The sequence below is a fragment of the Periplaneta americana genome, chromosome 9, assembly GCF_040183065.1.
Source record: "Periplaneta americana isolate PAMFEO1 chromosome 9, P.americana_PAMFEO1_priV1, whole genome shotgun sequence".
NCBI lineage: Eukaryota > Metazoa > Arthropoda > Insecta > Blattodea > Blattidae > Periplaneta > Periplaneta americana.
This window is the reverse complement of record NC_091125.1, coordinates 112,677,835-112,698,680: the sequence shown is the minus strand read 5'-3', so window position 1 is coordinate 112,698,680 and position 20,846 is coordinate 112,677,835. Positions and strand designations below refer to the sequence as shown.

The 20,846-nt window shown below is 35.5% G+C and overlaps 1 protein-coding gene across 3 annotated transcripts in view; it reads left to right on the top strand.

The window, feature by feature from the left end:
- Ca-beta (Calcium channel protein beta subunit) overlaps nt 1-20,846 on the top strand; it is an 828,959-nt gene that overhangs the window by 582,571 nt on the left and 225,542 nt on the right. The window lies entirely within an intron of this gene.

The following is a 20,846-nucleotide window of genomic DNA, read 5'->3' as shown; positions in this document are numbered from 1 at the left end:
ATCAGGGAAATTATGTCTGTTCATCAAACAATAACAAATGAAATATGAAGTTAACAACTAATATGGTATGCATACGTTCAAAGAATGGATGACGGTTGCCTTACTTATTTACTTACCTACTTACTTACTTACAGTACAATTATTTAGTTCTGACAGTCGCCGGGAATGTGCGCCTGGGTCAGGCGAGTCCATTACGTTACGCCAAGAGATGTTCAGGTTAGTCTGTAGCCTGCAGTCAGAGCTGCGTCTCGGCCTCCCCAAAGATCTTTTCCCCTCCGGCCTCCCAACTAACACTCTATAAGCATTTCTGAATTCGCCCATACGTACTACATACCCTGCCCATCTCAAACGTCTAGATTTAATATTCCTAATTATGTCAGGTGAATACAATGCGTGCAGTTCTACGTTGTGTAACTCCATTTTTCTGTAACCTCATACCTCTTAGCCCCAAATATTTTCCTAAGCACTTTATCCTCGAACACCCTTAGCCTCTGTTCCTCTCTCAGAGTGACAGTCCAGGTAATATGTTGTGGTTTCGTAACAAGCTGTTTTTTTACGGTGATGGGTGCCGAAAAAATTATGATTGGGTGTCGGAAGACGTCGAAGAGGTTGTGAAACTGACGTCATTATGATAACTGTTTCTAGCCTCATCTTACTCATTGTGAAACTTTATAGTTATGTGGAGACTAAGAGGGAGGCACAAAGTAGGAAAGATTGGAGAATGCTGGGTTTGCAGTGAAAGACCTGCTTTTGGGGAGAACACTATGTATGTATATCTGTCTTTCAAATATTTGTTATTAAAGACATATCTCTTATGAATGTGAATAAGTATATCAAAATATTTTAGGTTAGAATGAATCTAAAAAGATATCAGTGCCACGAATATGACATATTTAATCGTTTATTTTACGAGTTTCGTAACAGTTGAATCCTTTTTAAATTTTGTTAATGAACACCTTTTTATACTTTTTACTTCATTATAATCCGAAGTAGGCCTACTTGTAAATGAAACCATTTACTGTACCAAGTAGATGTATTAATTGCAAATAATATAATAATATACAATACAACAAGATTTGTAATAATGCAATCAAGAGATATTTTATCGATGAAAGATCTAATATTAGTGTATATTATTCATTACTTTACTGTTATTACGATATATGGTTCTTTCCATGGGGTAATTCAGTAAATTACAATATAATTTTTATTAGTCAGAAAACAATAAAATTATGAAACCGATTTTTGGACTTTCCAGTATTTTAAAAAATACAACATTTTCACATTACCATGTATTTATATCTATAATGTCTAATTTTTATCAGATAGAATGAAAACAAATTTCTAAAGAATAAAAAATTCAAGATTATAATACTGGTAAAGTGCTTTGTGCGGAGTGTGGTATATCGAGCAGAAACATGGACATTATGACAAAGTAAAGAGAAACGACTAGAAGCATTTGAAATGTGTGTATGGAGAAGAATGGAGCGTTTTAAATAGACAGACAAAATAAAAAATTAAATTAAGCTGTGGGTGAAGACAGAATAATGTTGAAACTGATCAGAAAGGGAAAAAGAAATTGGCTGCGTCACTGGCTAAGAAGAAATTACCTACTGAAGGATGCACTGGAAGGAATGGTGAGCGGGAAGAAAGTTCGGGGCAGAAGAAGATTTCAGATGATAGACAACATTAAGATATATGGATCATATGAGGAGAGCAAGAGGAAAGCAGAAAATAGGAAAGATTGAAGAATGTTGAATTTGCAGTGAAAGACCTGTTCTTGGGCAGAAAACTATGAACAAATGAAATAACAGTTAAACAATAATAATAATAATAATGTATAATAATAATGATAATATTAAAAATTGTAGCAACGTAGTTGGAAAAGAAATGCGCAATAATTCAAACTATCCACCCTCATTCCTCTATTACAGCCATATCTCATCGTTGTAGAATAACAACCTTCAAGAGGAACAATGAATATGAAATTGCATTACAAGTTACCCGTACTTCACAATCAAATGTCCATTTAATTATTTATCTTCTTTTCTTACTGCCGAATATTCACGTGTATGTGGATGTGTATTTGTGTAGGTGTTGGTTCTTGCACTGGTAATAAAAGACTGTCGTTCTGGGAATACTAAAGAAACATGACACTACTGGGTGTTCATTTCAAAGTGTGTCATGACGTCACTGTTGATGAGTCAGCGATTTGAAGCGAGTTTCAGCTTTTGTGTCAGAGAAGTTGCCTATTAATCAAGGCGTTCAATCTGAACTTGAGAACGTGTACGGTATAACTTGAACGTCGTAGCAACAGATGGCGGTCTGTACGGTCTGTGTGCTACCATAGCCTCTTTCGAACTGTGTTTTGCGCGGCCAAGTCGTACGCAGGGTATTTGTTATCATCGGTTGCGTACGGCAACATTCCACAACACAAATCAAATGCTCCGTGTCCATGTTGACCGTCGAAATTAATGTCAACAAATACGTAAGTAATCGTCTTAACTCTTTCCACATACCCCCACAGTAAGAAAAAAACTCACCTCAGTACAGGTTTCCAAACAGTTCACATTCCTGTCACTACCGGCGTTACCGTACGTATCGGTAAGAACTCTTCTGAATGAACGCCGTACTTGCTAGGCAACTTCTCTGACACATAAGTAATACACCTCTGCGGAAGTGTAGGAAGATTGAATTCTCTAGGCTCATCGACTAGCCACATGACGGTATACAGCGAGCCGTGACACACTTTGAACTGAACACCCAGTATATTAGCGCGAAGTTATCGTTGTTCTATTTATAGTATTGTAAGTGGGTAGCAAGAAAATTTAAAAGTTTGTGTCCTGCTTTCATTTAAATAGATTATCAACTTTGGTAATGGTACTTTTAATAATTTCAACTCATGCGACAGCCGCTCCGCAGTGGCGCGTGCTGTAACTAGACACTACATGCTGTTTATGATCACGAAATGTGGAGACACAACAAAATAGTAATAATAAAACCCGGCTTAGCGTGCGTCATGTGACTTTTCCCTCTGGGTGTCATGCGAAAAGTTGGATGAAAAATTTATCATAATTATTTCCCGTTCCACTTTACTTACATCAGACTTCCTTTTCATATCTGCAGTATACCACAGGCTTTCGTATGGACTGTTAAGCCTTTCGTATAAGATTACATCAATTCCAGCAAGGATTACAGAATTTTTTAATTGTTGATATTTCCTAATGTAAAACGTCGGGGCATTTATTACTGTTATAATGAGATTCGAAATTGCGCATTCTTTGTCCTTACTGTTTCAAGTAGTCAGTCATACTAATACCACAGTCTAGTATATACAGTTACGAAGCTCAATACGTAGTAAATATGCATCCATAGATAGTTGCTAACCACAATACGTAGTAAATATGCATCCATAGATAGTTGCTAACCACTAGGATCGCTAATATAAGCCTCAATGCAGACAATGCGAAATAGTACCGGCACAGTCTATTGTTCATAGCACCCTCACAACTCAAGCTTCGTGACTGTATATACTAGACTATGCTAATACGGATAAAGAAACTTAGGCCCATCTACTTACAATAATATACTTTGCTCACAACCAGTTAAGTATGAGTATTGAAGATATCATGAGTCTGGGAGTGAAAGTAATGTTGCATGGAGTGATTTTGAATATGATGTACTCATCATTATGGTTTCAATAATAATAATAATAATAATAATAATAATAATAATAATAATAATAATAATCCATAAGCCACCGACGTAACTCAGGCGGTAGCGCGTTTGCCTGCTGATTCGGAGCTGTGATCAGGCATGGGTTCGATTACCGCTTGAGCTGTTTACTTTATTTGTGTTGTCCGAGGTTTTCCCCAACTGTAAAGTGAATGCTAGGCAATCACATCACGAACGGTAAACTCCGGCACTGTCATGTAAAAACTTTATGTAAGCTCCCGCACTATGACTGTGTAAACTGCATCACAGAGATTTTGTTAACATGAACACCAACTTTCATAGCATCACAACACCATAACATTTTCCTCTCCACTTTACTAGACTGAGGACTGACTATGTGCAATGCTTAGGTGTGGTTAAAATGATTGGTGACTCACATGAAATGTTTAGTCATAATATCCAAAATCTGATTGACAGCACAACATTAAAATTTGGGCTATGTCCTTTGTAATATTCTCATTGTTTCTTTTTTCTTTTTCCACTTACATATCTTACTTACTTACTTACTTACTTACTTACTTACTTACTTACTTACTTACTTACTTACTAGCTTTTAAGGAACCCGGAGGTTCATTGCCGCCCTCACATAAGCCCGTCATTGGTCCCTATCCTTAGCAAGATTAATCCATTCTCTATCACCATATCCCACCTCCCTCAAATCCATTTTAATATTATCTTCCCATCTACGTCTCGGCCTTCCTAAAGGTCTTTTTCCCTCCGGCCTCCCAACTAACACTCTATATGCATTTCTGTATTCGCCCATACGTGCTACATGCCCTGCCCATCTCAAACGTCTGGATTTAATGTTCCTAATTATGTCAGGTGAAGAATACAATGCGTCCACTTACATATCTTTTATTTTAAATTTAAAGATAAATTTATTACAATTACAATTATTACAATAAGAAAACCACACAAATATCTACTAAATGTAATAGAAATAAAGATACATAAAAACTATTATATACATGAAACGGAAATATAAATTAAAGAATTTACATCCGTATGAGCTAACGCTCGTGGTCGGGAGTTCAAAACCGCACTGTACATAAGCAGAAATAAGAAGACAAAATAAACAATATAAGCAACAAAAAAAAATAGCACAGATTACAAAAACAAGAGCCCATATGATAAAGAAACATCACAATTGAAAACGTTTATAACCAATATTCACATGTATGATATAAGATTAATATTTAGCAATTAATTATCTAATCATATGTTAAGTTCCTTAATAATTTCCTTAATTTTCAGTTTAAATTTAATCATACTTAAGTTGTCTAAACGGGATACTGAGAAATTAATTTGTTGTAAATTTTCAGCCATAGTTGAAGCCATGTTTCATACCAGCAGCCGTTGAAATTTTGGATTCTGTAAAATGAAATAATTTTTGTTTTTTCCATTTAAATGTGGGGCTCTTTCAATGAAATCAAATTTGGATTTTTTTTGTAAGTATAATTGACCTAAGTGAGCAATACTACATTGATATTTAGATTTTGCCTTTATATTGCTCCTAACGGGATCTTTTTGCTGGCTGTTTCGGGTCTTTATGTAGATTTGTACTTCAAATTGTAATATGGTGCTTAAGAATTTGAATGTGTTCGGATGGCTATGAATGCATTGAATTTGGAGTGGATTTTTTAATTTATCTCAATAAAGTTTGGAAACCATGAAGTTATCAATGAAAGAAACATCTACAGCAGTGGTCGTCAGCACTCACTGAAATGGGTAACAGGTAAGCAGTGGATTGAAATATGCACGCTGGTGCAGAACGGAGAGGTAGAAAGCATACCCGCCAACAGCCAAAGTCTTATCCGCGGGTAAGAGACGCTAGCCCGAGGGTGCTGATGACCGCTGATCTACACTAGCTCTTGAATTTTTAAGGCAAAGAAATATAGCAAAAATTTTCCAACTTCTGAATACACTATAGAGAATATTTTAGACAGTTTTAGGTCGCAAATTTTAGGATACCAATTTTGATATAGGTAGGAAATATAACAACGTATAGTACTGTTGGGAAAAACTTCACATACAACACTGTGTATATAGATTGTTCAAAGTCGGAAAGATTGACGTGTAGAGTCGTGAATAGTTTGAAGTATATTGTTAATTTATATTAATATTTTAAGTTTTGAACAAAGTGAACTATTCTGTTATTATTGTATTATTTACGTAATGTTAATATTATGCAGGAGTCCAAAAAAGTAAACTCATCTGTTATTAAATAATTATGAAAACAACAGGAGTGTGCAACACGTTTAATTTTTCCCGGATTATTTTTCGTTCTGCTATGCATTCGGTTGCGTTACAGTCCAATTCAACATCAGAATTACGATACGAACTTCCTAGCTGTCATTACAATAGAAATGAAAAAATTTCTTGAAAACGATTATGGGTTTAATATTATGTGCCACATACGATATAAACTATTAGATTCACAAAGTAGTTGTTCACCTGATGATAGTAAGATATACTTATATTTCGGAATTGCTCTGCGAACGTCTTGTGACGTAGCACGAATATTTTCAGACCACAAATATTGTTTTTATTTTTTCTGAACATAAAAGGAGTACCACCCGGCTGTACATGTTTGTCGTTCTGGTTCTTTGACACTGAGAGATGCGCTATTACTTTTCATGGAGATATAGTCCAAGCTCACACAACTTAACAGTTTTGATACCAACTTCCTAGCTCTGATTATTAAATTTAGGATTTAAAGATATGGGATCATAAAATACCCTATTGTCCGGTATTTTAATTCTCACGTGCAAATGCGGGTAAAGGATGTTACTGAAAAACGAAACGTTACACTATTGCTTCTTTGTTAACTCTTTAAGTCACTGTTCAAGTTTTAAACACTGGTCATTGACAAATACATTAATAAACACTCCGATGTCGTCTGGCTCCGCTCCATCTCCGCCGTTAAATGTATACATGTTTTAAGACTCGTTAAATGTATGCGAAAGCTGCATGTCACAACAGTCTTACGTAATGCACTTGAGACTTAATTTTTATTATACATTGTTTATTCATTACGTAATATCAACATAGAAGTTGTGCTATCATATGATGATAATGAATAGTAATAGTAATAATAATGGTAATAATAATAATAATAATAATAATAATAATAATAATAATAATAATAATGGTACTTTATCATTTACGTAATACTGTTTTCTTCAAATGAAGAATAAAATTGATTACATTTTTTTGTTCTTTTCCGATTTAGAGTTAGTTTGGTAATTTTGTATACAAGAATAGGCATAATTTTTCTGCTAGCACTCCTATTATTATTTATATTACTTATATCACTGTTGAATACATTTATTTAAAAGCAAACTAAATATTTAAAAATATTCTATATTTCATTACCTGTCTTGAATTAATACATTTTTTAAAAGTGTGAAATATTATAATTGCGTTACTTTTATTCGTAACTGGTGTGATCGTAAAAATTACATCTCTTATTCTTACACGTAAGACCTGGAGATTCGCTACAAGTATTCTATAGACGTTTTCTTTTACCTAGCCCAACATAAAGAAATCTAGTAGTGTTAAATCTGGCGACCTCGGAGGCCAAGGGATTGGACCATCTCAGTCGATCTACCGTCCAGGAAAAGAATCGTCAAGGAAGTGTCTCACTTGGAGAGATCAGTGCGGGGACAAGATATATGGTATTAGCGCAATTTGAGGTAGTAAAAATTCTTGTAACATATTTAGGTACACGCCAAATGTAATAGTTTTCTTTGTGAAAAAAAAAAAATGATCCGATTATTCGATCACGCATAAGTGCGAACCACATATTAACTTTAAGACTATCTCTCTTATGTTTCCTCACTATATGAGGAGGCTCAGATCCTCATATCCAAACATTATGACGATTTACGCGTCCCGACAAATATCGCTTAATGAGGAAAAAGCACTCTTTGCAAGAAATTATCTTCATCTGTTCTATACAACATATTCACGGCAAAATTCATTCTTCTTACCTTATGTTCTGTAATATCCTGCACAATTTGAAGTTTGTAAGGAAAGAGCTTAAAACGCTTCCGAAGGACTTTGTGGATAGTTGATTGTGGAATTTGTAATTCTCGTTAAGCACGACGAATAGACTTTGTTGGAAAGCTTCATGTATTGCTACAACTTGAGTTTGAAGTACACTCAGTCTTCCTGTACATTTTGCCTTTCCTATGCTACCAGTTTGCATAAGTTTCTCATACCATAGCCGAATATCAAGTCCAGAAGGTTTATGATTGGCGAGTATTGTAAACACTCCTACAATTTCTTTGAACCTAAGTTGTTAAATTAGTCTGAATTAGCCATTCTATACACCGGGCTTTCTGTTCTAAATTCGCCATTTTCAGAAAAAATGTGACATACGGAAAAAAGTGACATATTATGGCTCAACCAACAATGACTATTGCCAATGAATAACATCTCCCAACTTTTGTTAACATCTTATAATAACCATATTTCAATAATAATTATTCGGATCATGTTATTAGATATTCTGATATTATTTTGTTACATTATTTTATGTACACGGTGTATGTCTTGAATGAATGAATATAAGCTTATTTTATTTTTACGAAATGTGAGTTATTACGCCTATAGCTACTTGTGTTATTCTCATTCTTAATAAATGTCGGATATCCTTGGAATACTGCGGGTATTTTTTGTGTGTACAGTTTATCACAAGAGAACAACCAGCCTGCTGGCGAAAGTAATGGAACTTTGTATCTCACAATTTTTCTCTCAAATAGGACGCGCGCGCCGTAGAATATTATGGAACAATCCCAAAAGCTCCATGAAAAATTGCAGTAGCATTGCCAGATATTTAATCTCTCAGTGAAACAAATTATAAATTTATCTGAAGAATTGAAACATCTATTTTTACATATTGCAGTATATTCCTTATGTGAATCCATGTGACCTGATTTTTGTATGTCACGAAAGCTTCTTCTGAATTTGAATGTGCTTAAAATTAATACATTTGTGAAATCAAGAAACATACGAATTAGATTTTACATGTTTTGTGCGTGTTACAATGATTCATAGATGGTCCCTCAGTCAAGACATAATGCAAAACAGTACTCATTGTTGTGAAACATCAGTTCAGATCTGATCCCTATCACATACTGTGAGATTTCTAATGTTGTACAGATTTTCTACTAGGCTATTATTTTTTTGCCTTTATTTCGCCAATATGAGTTAACAATTGCTCATCTCTTCATTGACTCACAATACCCTGTATCATTTGTGAGAGTCGTTAACATAAGCAATGTGTCTTTATACCTGTGGTGGAAACGATACGAGACCAGTTATCATAACATTTTGTGAGATTTTGCTGTCATTATCATCATCATTTACTACAGAAATTGTACCAATAATGTCTATCCCGGCTACACACTTTGAAACTCATCGATAGAAAGCTTATTTGTGTCTCTATTTTCCGTAAAGAAAGGATGTATACTACTCGCGATATATCTTGAATTACAACGACATTCAGATTGGAAGAGGGTGGTCCATCCTATTGCTCATGCGTTACACTGATATCTACATTCTAACTATAACACCAATTTTATTAGATGAGGTATGTTATCGGTTTTTTCAGTTAGTGTGTAGAGGGCCTCTTCTTTAATTCTAACGTCCACACACGTCATCCGGCGTTCAAGATAATATATTACCGTGAGATGTGTAGTCTACTATGCGTCCAAGCGTTCAGTCGTATAGGCGAAATACTGCACTTTACGTCTTACTTTATTCTTTACAATCACAGAGCGTATATATCATCATACCTGCGAATATAATAATGATAATAATAATAATAATAATAATAATAATAATAATAATAATAATAATAATAATCCATCATCATCAAGGTTTAGGCCTTGTGGCATGTTTCTTCTTCAGTGAAAGTGTCTTTTCATCTTCCATGAGGTATTCCAACGAATAGTAATAGTAATAATAATAATAATAATAATAATAATAATAATAATAATAATCCATCATCATCATCATCATCATCATCATCATCATCATCATCAAGGTTTAGGCCTTGTGGCATGTTTCTTCTTCAGTGAAAGTGTCTCTTCATCTTCCATGAGGTATTCCAACGAATAGTAATAATAATAATAATAATAATAATAATAATAATAATAGTTAGAAAGAGTTTATAGAGTAACTGTTGCACCGCCATATCGGGATGTGTACTAAGATATGTAAGCCTAGTTCCCATTTTTGGCATTTGACTTGAAAGTCCACACCTGTGGACTAACGGTTAGCGCATCTAGCCACGAAACCAGGTGGCCCGGTCGGGGCAAGTTACCTGGTTGAGGTTTTTTCCGGGGTTTTCTCTCAACCCAATATGAGCAAATGTTGGGTAATTTTGGGTGTTGGGCCCCGGACTCATTTCACCGGCATTATCACCTTCATCTCATTCAGACGCTAAATAACTTAAGATGTTGATAAAGCGTCGTAAAATAACCTACTAAAATAAAAATTGACTTGGAATAACATTGGTTCAATAGCCTGTCGAAAGCATATATTGAGTTGCAGGTTATTCTTTGTTATTTGTCTATGATTTCATTGTTCTCATCATCATCATCATCATCATCATCATCATCATTAAACGTTAATTTCTATTATGTGAATACAAATAGAAACTATGACGATTAGAGATAAGATGAGGTAATGTAATTCTTTTTAATATAGGAGGCCATAGAATATGATTAACAGGATTACTAAAGTTCTCGTATGTATTTAGCATATTCTTGATTTAAAAGTTAAACATAGACTTGTGGAAATGACACTTTCGTAAAATTTCATCAGAAAGCAATTTTTGCATTACACAACTCTGCATCAAACACAACATTAAAATTTGGAAGTTGGTTTTAATTCTAAACGATACAAATTAATAAAACTAAGGATGTAGACACCGAAAATGGAATTTTAAGACCGTTATCGGCTTTAAAAAAATATGAGTGAAAATAAAATTGAGGTAATGAAGTTTGCGACGATTTAAGAGTGCTAAATAATATGTATGAGACAATGGATTCCCGTTTAGCCTAATGTGAAAACAGCATGTAGAAATAATGAACGAACTTTGTCTCCTATTATTTTACCGTCAGTATCCACCTACCTAGGTAAAAATCAGTGAGGTATTGGACGCAGAGGGAATGCTGAAATACTTCATAATTTAATATCATCTCGAATTTGAATAGGATTTGCATCTACAAATTCTTAATTTTTTATGATTAATAATAATAATAAAAATAATAATAATAATAATATCAATGAAATTTAATATTTAACATTACATAGACCTATCATTACTTCTCTGCAAAGTTAAGGCACAGAGGACAGAGCTTTATGACTAGACGAACTATGTATTGTGTAGTTCCGTGGGATGGAGTTCTCTTTTGATGGCACCAGCAGCCTTCATTAATCTTTCCTCACATTATCGGATGTCTGCGCTTACTGAAAAATGTCTTCATAAAGATCATCTTTTGTGCTACCTAACCTGCGAATTCGCATGACGAGATCATTAATCTAAACTCAGAGATGAAAACATTATTCCAAGCTCTCTGATTCTGCTCGGAATTACTTAAATGTAAAACTTATTAACATTTCGTAATATACTTCTTTATAAAAAGAAAGTCATTACAACGACAATTTTCTTTTATGAATTTATAGGTAGTTTTCAAAACAAATTGACATACGAATTATTAAGTTAATTTTAAATAGACACCTATTCAGGGACAAAAATATGCTTTATAACATTTCTGTAACAGACCTACTCTACTCACAATTGTTCCTTAGCAACCCGCAGAAAATTATTGATAAAATAAATGAAGTTTTAATACCATCGTGTATTATGTAATATTACATTCAAGATATTATTAATGGCTTTAACAGTAAATACTGCCTTCATTTTATTGTAATGGCTACGATATTTAATTAAAACCTCAAGTTCTTTATTGTACGATTATGCTAAAATGATTCTCTTAAAGCGGTGACCTAAATTTCAGTCGGCATCTATCAGGGACTGCAGTTAAAATGATTTTGCTCTTTTTTTTTTTAAATTACAGAAAAAATATTGTTTTAATCAAGTACAATGTCCTTAAAGAATATTAACGTATTTTATATATAACATACAATTTATAACATGCCATGGTGTATGCATCGAAGAACGTAAGAGGTCTTGGAATTCTGAGAGCTGAATGGGAAGCCAGTATTCAACACTATAACATCTGTAGGCGACTGGAACACGTGAATGATGCACATCTACATCACATGAGAAATCTAGAAGAGGAGAAGAAAGCGTCTCTCACGCGCCTGAAGATTGCTCCAAACAGCGTCACTCCTCAAACTAAAGGAAAACATCTCAGAGAAATTCTCAGAAAACAATCATTCCAATCATGGTGCCAGCTCCCACATAAAGGCAAAGGTGTTTGTACATTTGAAGAATGCCCTAAAGCCAACTCCTGGATCTCCTCTAAAAAGTGTCTTTCGTCCTCGAAATACATCAATGCTATCAAGATGTCTTGCAACGTCACCGCAGTGAGATCTGTCCCTGGCAGAACTTTCAGTGCTACCCGTTGTCGCCATCCCGGTTGCAGCGAGACTGAAACACTTGGCCACGTACTGGGGTTGTGTAAGAAGGGAGAGCTACTGCTTAACAACAGACACCATCGTGCCCGTACAGCAATTGCCAGCCTGCTAAACAACAGAGGATGGGAAGTACATGAGGAGATTCATTGTGTGTCTGAAGATGATTCTCATAGAAGAGTCGATATAATTGCCATCAATAGAAGAACCCAGAAAGCGATGGTCTTAGACCCTACAATTTGCTTTGAACGAGACACAAATCAAGCACTGCAGATAAATGATGACAAGCGAGCTAAATATGTACCTTGTCTTCCATACCTCAGTGAAAAATATGGGCGAAAACGTAATACGGCGAACGCCAGTAGGGGAAGTTATCCCCAGCCACATGAAATGTGCATTCGACACAACACTAGCCTATCACGTAGAGTGTGTGGTGAGCTTGTAGGGGAAAAGTGGAAAGGGGTCGTGGGCGGAGCTTAGCGTTCGCCGTATTACGTTTTTACCAAAAAATATGGCATTTCGCTTTACAACTGGGATATTACAGGCTTACTGTTTGAAGCGAGGGGTTGTTTACCAAAATTTACATGTAATATCCTTAAATCCTTTCAAATTCCCTTTTATGAGGTTCAGAAGATTGTAATGGAAATTCTGAAGGCCTCTCTTCAAATTCTACACTATCATCTATATGTTAACACGTAAATTTATGTTTTGATGTACAAATCGAATCATTATTTTGCTCGTTTCATTTCCCTTTATCTTTTATGTTTGTTAATTCCGGATCCCAGTGGTCAACCTCACTTGAGGACGGATGATTTGAAATAAATCTTAGTAGTATAACCGTAATACTAGCTGGCCACTTTAAAGGACTCATGGCTCCCAAGGGCTAATTAAATATCGTAGCCATTACAAGAAAATGAATGCAGTATTTACTGTTAAAGCCATTAGTAATATCTTGAATGTAATATTACATAATATACGATGGTATTCAAACTTCATTTATTTTACCAATAATTTGCTGCGGGTTGCTAAGGAACAATTGCAAGTAGAATAGGCCTATGACAGAAATGGTATAGGATATCTTTGTCCCAAATAAGTGCCTACTTAAAATTAGGTCACCGCTTTAAGAGAATCATTTTAGCAGAATCCCATTCTGAATTTTCTTGGTTCATCTCAAGTCCATCAGTGCTAAATAACAGCGGAGTTTACGCAGAATCGTTAAAAGTAATCTAACAAAAGTATCTAAACGTATTTACCACACCGTACACGAGACTGTCTCTTACGGTAGTGGCTAGAAACATTTTTGTTTTATAATTTTAATTTGTACTCGCTAGCTAGCTAGTTAAATAAATTAAATAAATTAAACATGTCTCATTTTACTTTAAATGTAGAAGGAGCAAAGAGTTGTGAAACATTGGAAGCGTTCTCGTTCGCGGCACAGTTTCCAAAACCATGTCACCGTCTCAAGTTTTGCTCCGTAGATGTACGTTTTGATAGCATACATTATATACGTACATCAATGTTTTCAGCGAACTCGTTTCTCTTGTGTAACGCAAAGTGTGGCTGACATGTATGCGGTCAGTTTTCCTGCTCGCCATACACTTAGTTCATTAGATCAGAAATTATAGCTTTCTAAACGCACGTGCTAAACATGCAACCGAGATACTGTAGGTACTCACTCTTTCACTGGAAAATAATGTTTGACGTTATTTAAACAAGTAGTACAGGACCACGCCCTATAACATAGTCTATGGCTATACATCAAATGAAGATCTATTTGTAGGACAGGTGAGGTGAGTTCATCCCCAAACTGAAAGAAAAAATTAACATTCTCTCCACACTCATACGAGTGTGTTATATTGCTTATCCCAGCCAGAAACATTATTCTAAAAACGAGTTTGTGGATGTTCACTCTTTCGTATACAATTTTATTATAGTTACATTTTATTAAATAGCATACTTTTTATATGGCTACATTTTTTCAATCCTTATGCATAGGGACGGGAATTAGTCACTCTCAGAGAGCTTAGCTTCTCCCGCTACAGTTGCTGTTGATCGTAGATAGTCATGCTGACTGCTCTGTTTACAATACGAGTTTCCCACCCTTGCTTATGTATTTTCAAATAATTAAAAGACTTTGAATTATGTATATAATAGTAATAATAATAATAATAATAATAGTAATAATAGTAATAATCGTAGTGGTAACAATAACAATAACAATAATAGTAATTTTGCCATATTTTGTTTACATAAATCAAATCAGATAAACTATAAAAAAAATGGTGACTCGTCAAAATATCTCTTGATTATGCATTGGAACTTCTTATGGTTTCAATATTTTTAAAATTAAACAAATTTATTATAATGATTTATTAAATTTTATACATAAATATCGTAATAAATTCAAATTTTATCTATAGTAATGTCACAAGAGGTCTGAGATTTCCCGATAAATCCACGAGCGATGCGATCATGAGATAAAATTGATAGTGATAAATCGAACTGCAGAAATTATCGAGATGTATGACTGTCATTGGCTGGAATTCAAAATTTCATTACACTTCATTGGTTGAAAATGGAATGACGCCTTATAAATGAAATAGTCATTATAAATACCGAAATAAAAGGTCCGACTTAATGCCACTGGAGGAATCAAAGCATTTCATAAGCACGGCTCTTAATCACGATGCCTAGTTTTCTTCATAAACTTATTGATTTCCCATCCCAAAAATTGTTTTTAGACTTTAATGTTCTTAACATAAGACAAATTTATCATATTGTATTAATAAAATTCATACATAAAAATCTAAATAATTTTGAATTGTATTCTCATAGTTATGAAACAAAAAGTATGAATTCTTTAAGATTGTTTGAACCAAAATGCAACACTGCTACGTATTTAGTCATAGTAGTAATTTAGGCCCAAGAATATATAACAAATTTATATTTAAATATCCTAATCTTTCAATTTTAATAGTTCTAGTATTAAATTTAAAAAGTTATATATGGATTTTATAAAAATTGAAAAATTGTAAATTTATATTTATATATTCTTATTGCGTAGCAGATATAAGACAAATTGTATTATATACTTCTTAATTTCAATTCAGAAATCCGCCCCTGAGCACGAATTCTACTCTTTCAGGGGCGAGCTAAAAGTTTTTCTGTATATATTATATTTTATATTACAATTATTAGAAAATAAATAAATAAATAAATAAATTAATTAATTAATTAATTAAATCCAAGTCTGTATAACAAAATAATAGAAAATATCCAAGTTTAAAAAATGTCACTGTCCGTAAATTAAAAAATGTTGTTAGGAAAATTATTTTAAAATGTATATTTGTTTAACGTGTAATTAATTTCTGTAGGTATTTGTGTAAGTGGAACTGTAAATTCTAAATGTATGTTATGCTTCAGATTCCCTTCATTTCATTTATCATCTCGATAGTTAACAATAGGCTGGGGTGAAGCTGATACGGTTTCCTGAAGCTGATATTGTGTTCAAGAGCTTAGGCTCCGAACCTTAAGGTTTATTAGGTTCTATTTTGGGATGGAAACTGGTTCTGTCAGGACTGAGCCTGGATGGTCCATATGTCAGGATTGGAGTCACGAATGACACTCAAACCACCGTCGGACTTGAACAATCATCACATTGGACCAATCTAAGTGTAAGTGCATGGATCCATCCCAGGTCTGGCCGTCGAAAAGTAAGCCAAAGCTACGTTGGAGGATGCATTTAGACCATTGACAGGACCTATTGGACTTGTATGAGTGGATTTCTAGCAGTCACCAGATTGGAAGACCAACCCAAGATAGAGAAATCAGTTCTCGCCCTGGAATTCCTGACAGGCACCCACCCATGTTAGTAAAAGTTATAATATGTGGCTGGTCATCTACATCTCGTATCACTGAAGATCACATTCGAAATTCCATGCGACATATTTTTTTTTAAATATGAAACATGGGAGGGTTGATGTGTAATGGAATTTGTAATATTTAAGAGAAAATATAAAACCTTGAATAATGCTTTCATCCCTTGATCTTGTCCAGGATATCTCTACTCAACTATGTGGTTCGGACCCGATTTCTTACAATGATGAAACTACGCTATAGGAGTGAAATATCGAAGAGATCGTGTTATAGAGTTATTGAAGTTCTTCCTCTCACCTGTTTTCTCCATAACTGATTGCCTACTACAATTTTCTTGTTGCTTTTCTTACCATTGATTCAATATCTTTATGCATTCTCGGAAGTACAGAAACGTGATTAAAAAAAGGAATAATCCCAGTACTAAAGAATGAAGCAATGAAGTTATGTTGGATCAGATCAGAAAGAGAAAAGAAATTGGCTAGGTCACTGGCTGAGAAGAAACTGCCTACTGAAGAATGCACTGAGAAGAATGGTGAACGGGAGAAGAATTCGGGGCAGAAGAAGATATCAGATGATAGACGATATGTGGATCATATGAGGAGACAAAAGAGAAAAGCAGAAAATAGGAAAGACTGGAGAAAGCTGGGTTTGCTGTGAAAGACCTGCCCTTGGGTAGAACACTATGAATGAATGAATTAATTAATCCCAGTACTAAAGTGAAGAGTCTGGTAGTCAAATATTGAAGTGTAAACCTGAAAGATACATGTTGGTTTATAGGTCGGATACAGTAGCGGTATCCAGCATTTTTAAATTTGGGGAAGTTTGAATTGGAAGAACTTAGTGTGGGAAATATCTCTTCTTGTGCCAAATACTATTGAAATCTACACGGAAGTACAGACATATGATTGTCCCACATTGTACCGTCGTGGTCTGTCTAAGGCAGTAGTGTCAGAGTTGTAAGCTCCGAAACCGGTTGTGGTGCTAGAGACGTCCAGTCGGAGCGTGAACTTGCTTATGTCTGTGGAAGCACCGGAGCTCGCAACGAGTTATAGTGGAGCGCTCCGCTCTGTTTAGGCTGTGTCTGACAACGCTGGTCTAAGGGATCATACCTGAACTCGCGTTATGGAATGCACGCCGGTCCGAGTTCTCATGGGAAAGAAATTTTCTCATGAAACTGGCTACTGTATGGGACCGGTGACCACCCAGCATAGTGATGAATTTTGGGGAGCTAAGGTAGCGAAATTCGGTTCTGCACACTAGCTATAAGGGTTGCGGTAATCATCGCGTTGACCACAAGATACTGCCGTAATGGTAAGGATTATCGTTCACCTCTGCCCAGGCAGTAAACAGTCTGCTGGTCGGTCTTGGATCTCTATTGGTTGTCGCGCCCTAGAATTAGTAATAGGCCTATATATGCAGTCAGTTTCATTAATGCCGTCAAATTTTGAAGTTATGTTTACAGTCTATACTTATATGCTAATAAGTATTACCTGGCAAGACGAACTTCCAGTCCACACCTGTGGAGTAACGGTCAGCGCGTCTGGCCGCGAAACCAGGTGGCCCGGGTTCGATTCCCGGTCGGGGCAAGTTACTTGGTTGAGGTTTTTTCCGGGTTTTCCCTCAACCCAATATGAGCAAATGCTGAGTAACTTTCGGTGCTGGACCCCGGACTCATTTCACCGGCATTATCACCTTCATCTCATTCAGACGCTAAATAACCTTAGATGTCGATAAAGCGTCGTAAAATAACCTACTAAAAAAAACGAACTTCCAATTTGACCTTGTAGGTCAGGGCGCTGCAGTCGACCAGATGTCTGTTTATGTTACGATACGATGACATTACAGCGTTGTTGTTGCACGTATTTTCCGCGTCGAAAGTTTTATTTGTCGGGTAATATGTATACAACAGACACACAGATAGCCATTCCTATGAGCAGTGGCGTATCGCTGCACGTCTGAAGTGTTGACATACATCGCAAACTACACTATCTACCAAAAAGTAATTGGGCACTGTTTTTGTCCCTTTAGAACCTCGTGGTACCACCTCTTATTGCTATAACAGCAGCCACCCTGTCAGGCATGCTCTCCACTAGTTTGTGTAGAATATCCACTGGAATGCGTCGCCATTCCTCTTGCAACATGGCACTCAGTTGGACAATGGAAGTTGGCTCTATGTTTCCACGGTTACTATGCAGTGGTATGCAGACAATAATGTTCACAGGTTGGATTGGCCTGCACAGAGTCCTGATCTCAATCCCATTGAGCACCATTGAGACGAATTAGACCGGCGATTTAGGTCTCGGGAGATGCGGCCAACTTCCATTATCCAACTGAGTGCCATGTTGCAAGAGGAATGGCGACGCATTCCAGTGGATATTCTACACAAACTAGTGGAGAGCATGCCTGACAGGGTGGCTGCTGTTATAGCAACAAGAGGTGGTTCCACGAGGTTCTAAAGTGGCAAAAACAGTGCCCAATTACGTTTTGGTAGGTAGTGTAGTTCCAATTGTGTAGTTACTGGCATGAACACCACTGAAAACCGGAATATACAAAACAGGCGAGTCAAGCCGCACGTGCACGGAAGGAGGTAGGTGAGGTGTGGGAGAAAAAGATGAAGTTTCATTGTCAGTATGACTAAAGAACAAGACGGCATTAATGGAATCCATTGTACTGGTACCTAAATTATTAAAATCAAAGAAATGTTTGTAATTATTTTAAATACTAATACTGATTGTATTGCTCCGTTACCGCATGGTTTAACGCAACATGTATTAGCGATACGAGAAATTTCAGCCAGTAAATGAATTCGGTGTCCGATCAATTTGGAAAGCTATAATGAGTAGCTAAATCTTGTTCCGCGAACAAGCTATAACGGCTGGTGGGAGGGGGGGGGGATTATCATGTTGACCGCATGATACTCCCTACCAGTTGGATGATCATCTCTGCTGAGGGATATGGCCGTGAGACCAGTAGTCGGCTGGTCGGTCGGGCTTGGCCCTATATGGACTGTCGCATCACTCATTTACTATTTTATTTGGTATGAATTACGTACAATTCTTTTTTCATTTGTCTATCAAGTAGACATGAATATCTTTTAATATACATTTTCGTCGTTTTTCCGATAAGTTACTATGTATAATTTTATTTACACTTATGTGTTTATTTTTTACAGTCCAGATAAGTTATCAAATATCATTACATAATTTTCATTGTCATTATAATGAGGAATGCCTTCGTCTTTTATGACATCTTCAGGTCGTAATACAAGGTAATTAAAAATATTGTTACACAATGGGAAATAAAATTTTAAAATATTTCATTAACAAATTAATTGCATATTACCACATTACTAACCACTGAAGATGCCATAAAAGGTAGAAAAGTTAATTATTATAATGTGAATTAGTTATGTAATGATATTTGATAAGTTATTGGACTGTAAGCGTACTCGTAAAAAAACTAGCCGTGAAACTAAAATACAGAATGTGAAATAAAATTTAATGGGCATTGGAAAAATTATAATATGGGAATTGTCAGCTTACGTTCCGCGATGAAAGAAGTTTCGAGCACTTGCTAAGCAAAGTTGTGAGCTAAATATAATAATTAAATTAATGCTTAAATTGGTTGGAAGTTTTTTCAGACGAGTTATAACTTTAGTTTCAAAATTTATGGGCTTGTGTGGTTAACTTTGGATTGTCACTAGCTCACCCAAAATCCTTTTTCTCTAGCGCCGCCCCTGCTCTGTAAGAATTAGGCATAATATCACTTTGTATTATAACTTACTTACTTACTGACTTTTAAGGAACCCGGAGGCTCATTCCCGCCCTCACATAAGTCCGCCATTGGTCCCTAGCCTGAGCAAGATTAATCCAGTCTCTATCCTCATATCCCACCTCCCTCAAATCCATTTCAATATTATCTACCCATCTACGTCTCGGCCTCCCCAGAGGTATTTTTCCCTCCAGCCTCCCAACTAACACTGGATGCATTTCTGGATTCGCCCATACGTGCTACATGCCCTGCCCATCTCAAACGTCTGGATTTAATGTTCCTAATTATGTCAGGTGAAGAATACAATGCGTGCAGTTCTGTGTTGTGTAACTTTCTCCATTCTCCTGTAACTTCATCCCTCTTAGTCCCAAATATTTTCCTAAGCGCCTTATTCTCAAAGACCCTTAACCTATGTTCCTCTCTCAAAGTGAGTTTCACAACCATAAAGCACAACCGGTAATATAACTGTTTTATAAATTCTAACTTTCAGATTATTTGACAGCAGATTGGATGATAAAAGCTTCTTGAATTTGAATTTTTCCACCTCTTTAAAAGATATATTTCCAATTTTTATATTTCCATTTCGTACAATATTCTCGTCATGAGACATAATCATATACCTTGTGTTTTCGGGATTTACTTCCAAACCTATCTCCTTACTTGCTTCAAGTTAAATTTCCGTGTATTGTATTATAAAGAAAATAAAAAAAAACTGCAGAAGAATAGAAACATTTGCATGTAAAATTGGAATAGGAGCGTCCATATAATGTCAGTAATTTTCTTTTAAACACGTGGCAACTGAAGTCGATAGTTTAAATAACCACAGTTCAGGAAACAATTTCTCTTGTCAG